General features: G+C 39.2%; 1 protein-coding gene across 1 annotated transcript in view; it reads right to left on the reverse strand.

Annotated features, from left to right (window-relative positions):
• GPR149 (G protein-coupled receptor 149) overlaps positions 1-14291 on the reverse strand; it is a 75635-nt gene that overhangs the window by 28328 nt on the left and 33016 nt on the right. The window lies entirely within an intron of this gene.

The following is a 14291-nucleotide window of genomic DNA, read 5'->3' on the forward strand; positions in this document are numbered from 1 at the left end:
GCTGTGCCTCCAGCTGACTAACATTCAGTAAGATCTAAGCTCCAAAACTTCTCTTGTGGCTGGGGCAAATGAATCTGAATTATGTTCACTGAACTCTTCTGAAGGATGAGTTTATTCTGCAGTCTTTCAAAACTTACAGGAACAGTATATTTTCAACTGTAATTTCACTCCCAATTTCCCTGAAATTATTCGTGAACAGGCTCAACTAGGTCTGAGGGTGGCAAGGACAGGTACATGAGCAGAGAGGTAGGCAGGGTTATCACAGTCTGCCTTCTCTCAAACGTTCTGAAGAAATAGTGCTAGAATGGAATAATACAGCACTGCCAAAAAGCCACAGGTAATGACCTTGCAGAAACCAAGAGAAAAGAAAATGAAACTTCAGTCTGCTGCCGTCTCCTGGTTTGGACTATGTCAAGGCTGGCCTGAATTTGTAGATTAAGATCCTTACTATCTATTCCCTTTCTTCTCTGCTTTTAGCTTCTTTAATTATGGGAGGTTCCTAATAAATACTAATGTTTGCAATACAGGTATATATTCCTTATTCTAGTGTGAATTCTGTTTGCTAAGGAATGACCACAAAGAGAAAATACATTAGGCACAGAAATCTCTCCTCTGGCCTCAATTCAAACAGGACTGCACAATGATGTCTCATTAAAGGAAGAGTCAGCACTACTTGACAGGCTATGAAAGTCCTTCTAAGACACACACTGCATGTAACAATTCAGAAATGCTTGTAAAGAGTATCAAATATTCACCTTCATAAAATACAGCCAATAAATGGAGTATTAAAGATATATCCTTTTAGGGTATGAGCCACATTTTATTTTCATACCTTGCACTAAGCTAAGCTTTGAGTTATGGATTTGCTTCCTTTTGTCACTCTAGAGACGAGGTTATTACAGCAGCTGTACAAATATTTCATTTCAGAAGGCAATATAACCTCTGTGCCAGGCAGAAATGTATATATATAAAATTCCATTAATAATGTCTTTGCAATTTATTCCTCAAAAGCATGTGAAAGAAAATGCTTTTTTCTAGATTTTTTTTTAACAGATTTAAAAAAAAAAAGTCTAATGATAATTTTTGGTCTATCGGACTCAGACATCACTTTCAGATACAACATGGTTAAACTGTAGCTAATTATTCCATCTAGTTGAATGCCTGAGATGAATTAAATCAAGGGTGGCTTCTAATATAAGGCAGATACTCTTACATTTAATCTATTTCTGCTGCAGCTGTATTGCTGTGCTGTAGGAAAAGGGTGCTTACTGATTTGGAGCAATTAAAGCAATGTAAATTAGGAGTAATTCCATTAAACCTAAAAATATGATTTAAGTTATGTGCTCATTATGGGCTAGACTGCACCAGCTCTAACGCAAGCAAAAGAGAATCCCTTTGAAACCAGCAGGTTACTATTACTTGCAGAGTGTCCCTCTGTGAGGTAGCACCTCTCTGTGCAGATCACCTGGTATTAAGCAGTGCCCATTATAAGAGCTTCCTAACTTCAGGTTTTTGCTTCCATGCTGTAAATATAGACAGGAAATTGAGACTGCAATGAACTTAATGGTTTTGGAGAATTACAGAATTAATGACAGCCAAATGGAGCTAAAAGCGAGCTCCAAAGTATCCATGGGTGATGTATAATCACTGTGTGCCTCTTTCCACAAGGCTTTCAGAAGCCCATAAAGAGCATACCAATGGGAAAAGAAAATGGTGTCAGCCCTGCAGTGAGGCTGGCAATAAACAACATGGCTGGGAGAAGGGAATGCATCTGTCTGGGCTGTGCTGTGTGCATGCTACCAGAGATGACTATGTGCTGTTATTCTGGAAATGTCCAAAGTGAGACCAAACAGAAGAAAAACCATCAATTATGGGATGGCAATGCCAAAAGGGAAGAGAGATTAAGCATGCAGTGTGTACAAAGAGAAGAAAGGGATAGTGCTAGTCAGGAAGATGTTATTTCTCTACTGCATAGCAAGGCAGAGAGATGGTAGCAAAATGTGCAGCTACCAAAGTGGAGAGAAGCTCAGTTCTAGATAATATGGAGAGTAAGACATTCTGCTAGGTGTAGCGTAATTGCTCTCTTGAGACAAGACACTCCACAATGTTACTTTTATTAAGCAGCCACTGGCTCACCAAATTGCTAGGAGGAGACGGACAACAAGCAAGGAGGCAATTCTTCAGTACACCTCTTCACAGTAACTGCTCTCTAATAGATAGCACAGTGGGATGTGGACATAATTCACAGAACATCATGCTATGAATGCTTTTAATTTTGCTGTGCAGCTCTACTAGCAGTAGAGCACTTGTAATGCAGCTGTATTAGGGTGATCATACCTAATCACTGAACAAATCCAGTAAGTGTAATGTTGTGCTCAGTAATCACTCCTATTTCAGATGCTGCAAAATGTATGTAACATATTGGAGAGAAGCAAATGTTGTACAATCCAGCAGAAGCTGGACAGCCATAATATCACACTGCTATGGAAAACTGCCTGCAGAGAGTTAACTGGACAATCCAAACAGTTGGGAAGAAACAATTATCCCTTTCTGAAGGGGGGGGGAAGAAGGCATATGCCTTTGAGTGACGTAGCTATGACCCAACAGCAGAAAATCACCCTTATATGAAGAACTTTCTCCAATAGTAACAAAACTAATGACTGCAAGAGCCATTTGTAATACTGTTTGCACGTATCACTGCATGCTGGATAGTCTCAAGAATTCTACAATGGGTTGTCTTAGCCCTTCAATTCTAGTTCTATCATTACTTCTTTACCATCTTCTCTCCTACTCACCTTCAAGGAAACCTGAAAGACCAGGAAATTCAGTCTCAGGAGTCAGGATGAAACAGAGTTTTAATAAGTGAAGACTGAAAGCTCTGTAACCAAAATTCTGTCTCTAGAAGATTAAGAACTTGTATGTGCTCATTATCACTGCTTTTACCTATACCAACAAAACACTAATCTTTCTAATACTGACTTGTTTTACTGACCAAATATTTTTGCATATTAATAGGTACGACAAATGTTTCAGTGAACTGGGTATTGATTTAAGAAGACAGAATCATAGAATAGAATCACAGAAGAGTTGGGGTTGGAAAGGACCTTAAGATCATCAAGTTCCAATCCCCCTGCCATGGGCAGGGACACCTCACCCTAAAACATGTCACCCAAGGTTCTGTCCAACCTGGCCTTGAACCCAGCCAGGGATAGAGTATTCACAACTTCCTTGGGCAACCCATTCCAGTGCCTCACCACCCTCACAGCAAGGAATTTCTTCCTTGTATCCAGTCTAAACTTCCCCTGTTTAAGTTTTAACCCATTACCCCTTGTCCTACCACTACAGTCCCTAATGAAGAGTCCCTCCCCAGCATCCTTACAGACCACCTTCAGATACTGGAAGGCTGCTATGAGGTCTCCACGCAGCCTTCTCTTCTCCAGGCTGAACAGCCCCAACTTTCTCAGCTTATCTTCATACAGAGGTGCTGCAGTCCCCTGATCATCCTGGTGGCCCTCCTCTGGACTTGTTTCAACAGCTCCATGTCCTCTTTATGCTGAGGACACCGGAACTGCACACAGCACTCCAAGTGAAGTCTCACAAGAGCAGAGCAGAGGGGCAGGATCACCTCTTTCGACCTGCTGGTCATGCTCCTTTTGATGCAGCCCAGGATATGGTTATTTAAGTAAGAATGTTAAGGATGTTTAAGTAAGCCACACACAGGTACCCAGCAAAAATGAGGGACAAGACAACTACCTGTTCTGACTCTCCCAATCCTCCCGTAGCCCGTTCTAAGGAGCTGGCCCTGCTGCAAGACTTGGCATGTTGTCAGCATGGGGCTCTACTCAGACAGCTAGGTGGCAAGCACAACTATATCCCATTGGAAATGAAAGCACAGAACACAAGGCAAGCAGCCAGTATCCTTGCTTCCCTGAAAGCTTGTAAGCCCAGTGAACTAGGAAATTAAGGCTACCAGTGTATTCACTAAGTCAATTTATACCATCACTTATATTAGCACCTTAAAATGTATGTAACAAGGGGTCAGTTTAAATGCTACAGTATCTGTGGAAAGTGTGGGCCATGACAGAACATGCTAAATGCCATTCAAGGATCATAACTAAAATTCATCACAGCAAAGAAGGCTATAAAATCACAACAGATCCTCGTCCTTTCACAAAAGACACTGACAGTAGCCACCACCAGTCAGATCTTGTTGGCTTTGCTGCTCCATAGTACCTGCAATGAATGAGGCATGGAGAACTGCCTAACAGTTCAGAGTAGTTTTCAAATCTGCAAAAATTAACATTCGTACCTCTAAGGCACAAATCTATCCATATTTTTTGAGATCCTTGTCATTTGTAAGGAGAGAAGCACTTCGTTTCCTTCAGCACAGTAAACCTGCTGTCTTCACCAGACTGCACCAGCTGAAACCATACAAAAGTCAATGAAGCCCATCTGCTCAGCCTACTTCAATAAAAAAATCAGCAAACTTAAAGGAGGTGATACTGAAGAACTTACCACTTTATTATGAAGGTTTTATATCTGATTTGGTATTTCAAAAGGTATCTGAGTGACTTTAAAATAAAGTTTTAGTAAAAACACAGGGAAAAAAGGTAATAGGATCCTATGTCACCTCTATATTTCTGAAAATAGTACACCTTTTATTAGAATTCATAACACAGCAATAAAGCCAAATGATGAACAATAATACTGTAACAAACTACAAAGTCCTGCATATAACTATTATATAATGAGCACAAAAATACTAAAAGAGCTTCAGAGGCTTTAGAATAGTCTGACTAAACTAGCAGGATAATTTTATCACCAATTTAGAAAACTATAGGTTATGTGGATGTTTTAATCATATAGTCATCATATAGGCAATAAAGATATAACCTAAACCATATACTTCTTTGATAAACTCTTTTGCATTGTAGGAGGAGGAGCAAGTATTTCCAAATGCACATTCCAAGTTACAGGCTGATTCTGCAAACTTTTTCAAAGAGTGAACTGGACATAATTAAGGAATTGTGTTTACGAATGTTTCAGAACTGCAGTAAGTTTAGCCCCAGTTACAATAAGCCCTAAGGATGTGCTACACCTCACATATAACAAATACTAAAAAATTCCAGTTCTAATCCACGCTGCAGAACATCTGCACACAAATCTTGGGAAGGTTCATCTTGAAGATTTTCAGTGCCAGTCTCAGGTAAGAAACCTCCTAATTACCTGAATGTTGCAACTGACTTGTATATCTCAAACAGAACATCCGGAATACAAAATAGTGTATTTCTGCAGTGTCCTCTAGAAGATGGCATTAGTGAGGAGTTGTTTTTTTCCTCTGTCCTGCTCAAAGCAAGGTAGTTTTGTTTATAGAAATTACAAAGCAAATAAATGAAAATAAATTAATCTTAGGTTTGGAAACTCCACCTTCTTTGTCATAATTTCTTTTGTGGCTTAATTCTGAACATGTTCTAGCAGGGAGGCTTTGTTTATCAGCTTTGGTGAAATATTAGCCAGGAAAGCCCAGCAGGATTTTAAAACTCCTTTTTTACTACCAAATTTTAGAAACCATAATGAAAATAAAAACAAGATAACAAAGGCATAAGTATTTCCTGGAATTTTCAGCACATTTATCACACAGCTTTCTTATGATACTGCAGTTTGGTCTTTCCCAGTGATGGTATTTAAAGCTGCTAGTTTACAGGAATAAAAAACCTACCAGATTAGGAAAGTGTGAAACAATAAAAGATCCCTGAAGAAGGGAAGTGCAGAGCTACACCACTGAGCATCAAGCATTTTCTTAATTATTCTGGTCAAGAGAAAGAATGCATGAATGTTTTCATGGGATTGTGAACAAAAACCTCCCAAACAAGATAAAATCACACTTAGAAAACTGTCTTTCAAATGCAGTGCCAGGTCCAGTCTCTGATCTGCAATTTTTGAGACTCAAATTGTGATAAAGGGACTGCAGAACCGAGGCTTAGTGCCAATATAAACTAGGCACAGTGTGTCAGCAAGATACTAAGATACTGTGGAAAGTCTTGCTGCAATAATCCTACTTCATTGGACCAGATGGAAAGAGTGCATTACTCCCTTACAAATTAAGGTTTCAGAAAAGAAAAAAGAAAAAATGCTTGAGAAGAATGATCATTTTCAAACACTGAATCTTTTCAATTCATATGTTTATCTAACCCCCTGGGACCAATGAAGAGTTTTACTACGCATTCTCAGGGTTTCTGTTCTGAGTTTCTGTTAATGCTGCTATTGGCAACAACCATAATTGGACACTCAACATTCTCCCTACACTGGCTTGAGCCCAGGAAAGTGTATTTCAGTGCAGCCAATCTTGCAATACATGGGAAAACACTGCAGCTGGGTGAGCTGATGCTGGCTCAAGTCCCCTGAGCTTTGCACAAAGATGCTGGAGAGAACAGACATAAACCAAGCTGGGCTGTTCTGAACTGTGATGGAAGTCTCAATAACTCCCACTAAGCCACTGCAAAACCTGTGCCCTGTGTCCTGCCAGCCGAGCTCGCTGGGGAAGCATCAGGCATGAAGAGCTAAAAATTCTGAAGCCTGCATTTATACACCAAAAGTGACCAAGTATTCAAAGCACCAGTGCACCTACTCATGCAACCAACCACAATGGGAATTTAAATGCAGGCCTCTTATCTAGATGCTCCAAATCCCAATCACTTCACCATGGTGCCCAGGCAAAGTATGCAAATTGCATCTGGAGCTTTAAGGTATTGTCAATAGTTTTTCTACCATGTGACACTCAAAACAGCTGGGAAACACAGACTGAAAATGCACACAAACCATGTATTTTTGTAGTGAACAGATATTTGTGATTAACTTGGAAAAGTCAAATTTCAAGATGAGTCATCCTCTCCTTCTGAAAACAGCTGTGGTTATACAACCGTATTCCACCTCAGTACACAGCCCCTTAATCAGGTGTATAGTGAGCAGACTTCTGGTTGACTTATTTAATAGTAACATAAGAATAAATTGTCTCAATTCCCTCCAAAATCAATCTTGCATTCTCAGCAGTTTTTAAAATACCAGTGGGTAATTTTAATGGAAAAATCAAACATATTCATGATTGCAATCACAAGCTAAAAGTGCTATGTTCTACGTTCCTGTGTGTGTTTCAGATTTATATACATGAACATGAATGGTGTACATCTGTAAAATACATATGGGATTTGCTCAGTAAAATCCCTAAAATAACTGACTCTACTTACACACTACAAAAAGCAAGGATCAGCTTCTGGTAGCTCCATCAAATTCAAATGTCTAGCTGTTCTGAGAAGAAAAAGCACCATAACCCTTCCTATTACTGTGAAAGAAAATGGGAAATCAACAGGAAAGCAAAGTACTTCAAGGTGTGCAAAAGAACTTTTTCTGGTTACTACTACTTTTCATCTCTGAAGTGTTATAGTTTGGGTCAATTCCTGGCATGTTACAGAAAACCATATCCTCCTGCTGAGGTAGTAGAGTGGCTGTCATTTTGTCAAGCAATCCCCTACACATTGCTGAGGGTATGTGATCACTGAAAATCAGAGCAGAATCACTGACAGGAGACTGATAATGCAAGACTACAGGAATGCAGCAGGCCAGCAACTTCTGCTTACAATCTGGCTGCTACCAAGCTCCATCTGTCCCAAAGTACCAGAAGCCACAGTTTCTGTCCTGTTGCACCCACACTGTGTCCTGGAAGAACTCAGGCCAGCTCTGCTAACCACAGGCTCTCCTAGCAACCCAAGTACAGCCAGGAGTAGTAGCTGCCTGCAGTAACAGCACACAACTTTCTTAAGTCCTGACACAGTGTGCTTAGTCTTGCAACAGCAGAAGAAACCTTGACTTCTATTTCCCTGACCTTAAACAGTAATGGGACATCTCGTTTCTGATGAGATCAGAAGAGGGGACTGTTGAAAGGTCAGCACCTACGAGCAGATGGACAGATCAGTATCATTAGCATCTACCCATATCCTTGCTTTTTCTGCTGAAGCCACCATCAGTACTGATAGTGCTTTTTATAACAGCAATATCAACCTATCTACCATGTATTAAACCAGGTCTCATTTCCTATTAAATTTCATATAGGTAATAAATGAACATGCACCAGAAGATAACATCTGTGTCATGAGGACTAATCAGCTTCACTTTCAACCTAAACGACCCTTGAGCCACAGAGACTCACAAGACTCATTTTCACTTAATCATGCCATGAACACTTACATTACCTGGTATGACAGAAATACTTCTTTGTTTTTTCAGTGGCCTAAACTGTTGTAGTCTCTCATTTCTTCCCTTGTGTTAAATGATCACCAAGAGTTTTCAGATGTCAGATTTCGCCTCTGGAGAATTGTGTATTTCTTTTTAAAGTGTTTTTCGTACTTTGTTCACTCATCTCCTCTCATTCACATCACAGATTCTCAGATTAACATCCAATTTATAGCACATGCCTAGATTTCAGTATGTTCTTTGAATGTATTATGTATGCACCTGAACAGTCTGCTGCTTCTTTCTGTACTTGTGTGACACAAAATGAAGTGAGGTTCTTGCATATTATGCCCAGGTGCAAGTGAGAGAACACTTATTCCTTCAAGTAAGCTCAATGCCCAGCATGGTCTCATGTCAGCATTATCTGATTGACAAAAACAGACCACAGGTGCTTGTGCTCTGCAAATACCAGAAAGGTATCAACAATCAGTCACTCTGGAAATGGAATGGTTATTTCTCAACAGGGGATGTTTGATACTCTTTTCCTGAAGGTGTTAAGACAAAAAAATCCAGCCAAGACAATCTGAAAGCCTCCACACAGTATAGCATGCTCACTAGTCATTTTAAAAACTGGTGGTTTAAACCAACACAGAAACAGAAATTGATTAAAATCCAATCTGTATATTGGTAATTCTTAACTATTTGACTACTACATTTTGCTTAGAAGTATCATTTTGATCACAGAATTTTTCAGTCTGTAGGCAGAAAAATTATTCTTTTTTACACCTACAAGCACTTATTTGATACTACTGAAAATCTAGTATTATTTAATAAGCTATAAGCAGTCAAGTTCTTATGGCTGTGCAGCCTGTGGCTTTGTAGTAGTTAGCCTACTTTATAACTCAGATTTTTGAGATGAAAGAAATCAGAGAGTGTATTTTTTCTACCTGTCTGCAAATATACAGCACATTATCATATCATCATAGGTTCAGAAAAGCATCATGGTAACACTCCAATCCTTGATGAATATCAAGAGTTTTTCCAAGAGTTTTTTTATATAAACCATATTTGGTGAAATCATTTAAGAAAACCCTGTGAATTAGACCAGTACAAATATTGAGAAATAGTAACCAGTGTAAGTATTTAGAAACAGTGGTAACAGGGGAAAAAAAAAGTCTTTGTTCAAAACCACAGTCACACCTATGCAAACATTTATTCATAATACACAGAATTTAGGTTACTCTAATTAATTTCTTTTAAGTAAGAAAACACTCTAGATAAAGTCATAATATTGACTGTAAGGCAGTATGCAACCTGGGAAAACTCTCCTGCAAATACATGGAATTTAAAAGTGATAATTCATATAAGAAGTCTCTTAGGCCATGTAGTTTCCCACAGAGTGATTTTCAGTCAATTAAACGCCTTAAATATTGAGGTTTAACTGATATATTATAAATATCCCAGTCTGATGGTTAGTGATAGGAAAGAAAATGGTTAAAGGCTCCTCCTATATTGATAGCAGTCTGCTTTTCTTATATTAATTTTACTGTTAATTTCAGTTTGCTAAAATAATTCTGAAGCAACCTTTAAAAACTCCTCTAATTCGGCTGTCTATGTGCAAACACTCATTCAGACGTAATGAGGAAAACCAGTGACATTCACCATCTGTTCATCATGTCCCTCTTCAGTAAGCTCACAGGGCTGAAACAATACACTGTAATCAACATAAGAACTAACACAAGGTCAAGCTCATAATTTTTTTCTTAATTTTTAATATAAAATAATAAAATATTTAACACCTTTACTTAAAGCAACAGCAGATGACATGTTCATCCCCAGGATTTACAGACTGGCGGGGGTTGAAAGGGACCTCTGGGGTCTCTCTTGTCCAAGTCCCCTGCTCAAGCAGGGTCATCCAGAGGTGGATGTCGAGATGTCTCTGAGATGGAGACCCCATCGCCTCCCTAGGCAGCCTGTGCCAGTGCTTGGTCACCCTCACTGTGACACGTGTTTCCTGATGTTCAGAAGGAACCTCCTGTGTTTCAGTGTGCACCCATCACTTCTGGTCCTGTCACTGGGCACCACTGGAAAGAGCCTCGCTCCATCCACTCTGCACCCTCCCAGCTCAACTGTGCAACAAGAAAGCTACTGTCAGCTATCTGCCTTGATCAGACAGCACTTTGAGTGGTCTTAGAAGACAGTACAGAAGGGGTATGGAGAAAAAAGAAACAGAAGACATCACCATGTAGTAAAAGGATCGTTTAGGAAACAGGGAAGGTAACAAGAACAAAAATAAATTACTCTCAGCCTTATCTACTAACAGACTTGTTTTCCTTCTACTTTCTTACTTTTACCTTTTTACAGTGGTTCTCTCAGAGATTTTCTATTACTTACTTCTGAATGATTTTTGGTCTCATTCCCCCATTTCTAGTTCTCCCTCTCCGCCCCCCAGCCCACCCCCCCCCCCCCCCCCATGTGTGTGTTATTTTGGGGTTGGGGTTTTTTTAGTTTTGGTTTTGGGGGATGTGTTTTGGTTGGGTTTTTTTTTTGCGTTCGTTGGCTGGTTGTTTTGTTTCCTGTTACTTTTTTTCACCTTGGAATCAGAGAATAGTTAGGGCTGGAAAGGACCTTAAGATCACCTAGTTCCAACCCCCCTGCCATAGGCAAGGACACCTCACACTAAACCATGCCACCCAAAACCACGTCACCTTCTCTGCCATTCCTTTGCCTCTCCGTATTCTGTTTAGCTTTTCCTCTCTTTCCCTGTTTTCCACGTTCCATTCAGTACAATCTATATTTCATGACACTGAACAACCTTAATTGGATTTAAGCACACTCATCTGCACAAAGAGACCCTCCAGTCACCTTTGGTCGGTAACTGGTAACATTCTTCTTCCATTAGATCAATTTATAACAAAGTATTACAATACTCCAATCCAACATCATGCAATACATACAATTCTAGAAAGAGATACTAGGTTAAACTGGTTATATCCTTATCCTGCAACCCTGGATTCAGGGACCATCCTACTGAATTCTTTTTTCCTTTTCTTTTTTAGATAAACAAGGTTACTGATTTCAGTACAGACTGCAAGGTTTGGACTGTTTTTCACATACGTGCATCAGGGAGGAGGAATACAGTTCTCTTTTACTGATGAAGTTAAACTGTGTGACAACCATACCAAAAATTAACCATTCCACAAAAAGGTAAGTTTCTCCTAACCCTTACACTTGTTTATAGAAACTGTAAGAGAAGGTACAAGATTTATATTAGTAAACATGTTTTTTTTTAATGTGGATAGACAAGAAATATTCAAGATAGTCACGCTTCATAGAAGGATGATTAAGAGGACAAAACCAGAAAAATTCAAACTTACTGCAGACACTTATGACTGAGGATTTGACGCTTACTCAGACATTTCTCTGAGAGTGTATTATGATGCCAAAATGGCAAAAGGATATGAATACATCTATTAAAAAGGTATGAATACATGTAAAAAAAGGATATGAATACATGAAAAAGGATATGAATACATGTATGAATACATATGAACACATACATTTTTAACATTAGTTAAAAAAAAAAATTTGCAGTCTTATTTAATTACAATGCCTTAATGCACAACTTAAAGTCACAGTTGTCTTTAAAAGTCCAGGAACAAATGAGGTGTCCTGCTGTGAAATGCAGTGAATCCCAAGACCCAAGAGCCTTTTCTAAATTCATCTTTCCACAGGGCAAAGGCTGGAGCCATGCACAGTTCCAGTCCCAGGCAGCTGTGCTGTGCTTCACACAAGGAGCAAGGCACACCGGTAGCAAGCTTTGAAATACTACAGTCCTCTCATTTACATCAGTCAGTAATTTTTTTGTGAGAAAGGTGGAAGAGGGGAAAATCCTCTTTAATCGCAGCCAACAAGACATCACCAAAAATCACAGGAATGTGACGCAACAGTAAAAGTGATAACTGGAAGTTTGAACTTTCCATTTTCTCCAACAATTTTGCTACTCTTTAACCTCCATTTCCTAGCGTGCAAATTATTTTGTAGCTAAACTGCCCAGTGAATCTGGCCTGACTCCACTCATCTGAGAGGGCCGAGCCTCATTTTTAGGAAATTTGTTATTCTCTCAAAAACCTAGCTGTCTGAGCCTTAAACCTCAAGCAGGCACACACTGTCTCTCCTCAGGATCCCATACAGGTCTCTTGAAATGTTTTAGTAGCCCTATATCTGGGGTGTTCTAGTCCAGCAACAAAGTAGACGAAAAATATTTAATTCCTTTTCTTTTAAATACTACATAGGTGTCTACTCATAGCAAACATCTTATGAAGTCTTTAGGCAGACACAAATACCGATGGCCAAGTTTCAGTGGGAAGGAGCGGACAAATGACAGGAATGTTAAAAGAATGGTAGCAAGAACATCCATTTTCAGTGCTCAAAGAAAATTGCTTGCTGCTCCTTGCCTGTAAGATGTTACTTGGAAGTAAAATCCTCTGCAGTGTGTAGGGTTCAAACAAGCCTGTGCATGAGGTGAATTGTGGATTTTCTCAAAGATGTACCTTAAAACCACACAATACAGCCTATTCCCATTTCTGTTGGGATATGAGGAAGAACTGAAAGAACACAAGTCCAGACTGATACCAATCTCCAGAAGATCTGGAGCTGTAGGAGGTGATATTGTATCCTACCTGCACTTGGCTAGCACATGACATAAAGCAGGACAGACCATATTCCGTAGTTTGAATGGAGTTACTGGATGGGCTTTCCCAGTGGTTTTTTTTTAGAACGTCTCTAACAATTGTCCCTTTCTACCTTTTTAAAGCTTTCCACTACAGCCTGTCAAATGTTCATTATAGATCAGTCCTCTATTCACACACACAGGTACTGTGTAGTTCGATGGAGAGTCTACATCAAAGCGAGACTTGCCTTGCCTAATTCTTCTGTGTAATACAAGAGATAGAAAGCTTTGTTTTCTCTCATTTCTCCTTTTACCTATCACATAGTGCTATCTCATCCTCAGAAATCAGCATGGTTTCAGTAACTAAAGGTTAAAACAAGGACTTGTTTCAAAAGCACACCACCAAACTGAACGGGAAATAGTTGATTTATTGTTGAAAAATGACAAGGGAAAATAATACCATAAATGCACACATAATCAGTGATAGGCCTAGTCCGCAATGAAAAAGTTAGGCAGATCCACAACCGAATTAACAGCAGTCTCTTACATGGTATTTGCCTTGTAGAAAATGTACTTATGAAATATGCATGTGCTCAGATTTGATTAGGATGCAGTTCTTCATTTTGATTAAAATGCTGCTTCCTTTATGTTTACTGAGCTTCAAAAACCTGCCTGATTTGTATGCTCGTATAGTATTTTCTGTTTTGGTTTTTGGTTTTTTTAAGCAAGGTTAAATTTAACTTCACTGCAAAAATGAATGTGAATATGAAACTTTCTTTAGCTTACATTTATTAACCTGAGAAATAAACTAGAAAACTATTAACTGACAGCCCAAGAAGATGACTGCTTCTAACAACAGTAACTCTGGAAGCCTAAAGTGAGGTTTGGGGTCCACTGCAATGAGCGCCAAACACATCCCAGGAGACACACCTCCAAATCAACTGGTATTTAAGTGAATATTAAAGCAAGAGCTTTACTTCAATGGCAAGCATGAACCTTTGGGATGTATGGAGCTCATGACTAAGCTGATGTAAAATTTATTAACAATAGTTCATGAGTGGAAAAGGCTATGAGTTGGTTCTAAGAGAGTTTGCAAGTGAATATGGCCAGATGGCTGTTTTAACAATTTCCTGTTTTAATTTGAGAAGTAAATGTTATTAAAAACACATACCTTTACAGTTGATGTTTGAACCTGTGTGAGCCTACAGGTATGACTCTAAACAGCAAAAAAAATACCTTTTCTCCTCTGTGCATACCTCTCCCTGCCCCAATAATGCACTATGCAGCTCCAGATGGTTCTGACACCTGTTAGTGGTTACTGTGGCAGGTTAGCTCATTGTCACAAGTTACGTGTGTGTGTGTACACATTCACACTCACATTATATGAGACTAC

Source organism: Neopsephotus bourkii, unplaced genomic scaffold, assembly GCF_033783945.1.
Source record: "Neopsephotus bourkii isolate Nb327-2 ecotype Australia unplaced genomic scaffold, CSIRO-AGI_Nbou_v1 NB_1574, whole genome shotgun sequence".
NCBI lineage: Eukaryota > Metazoa > Chordata > Aves > Psittaciformes > Psittacidae > Neopsephotus > Neopsephotus bourkii.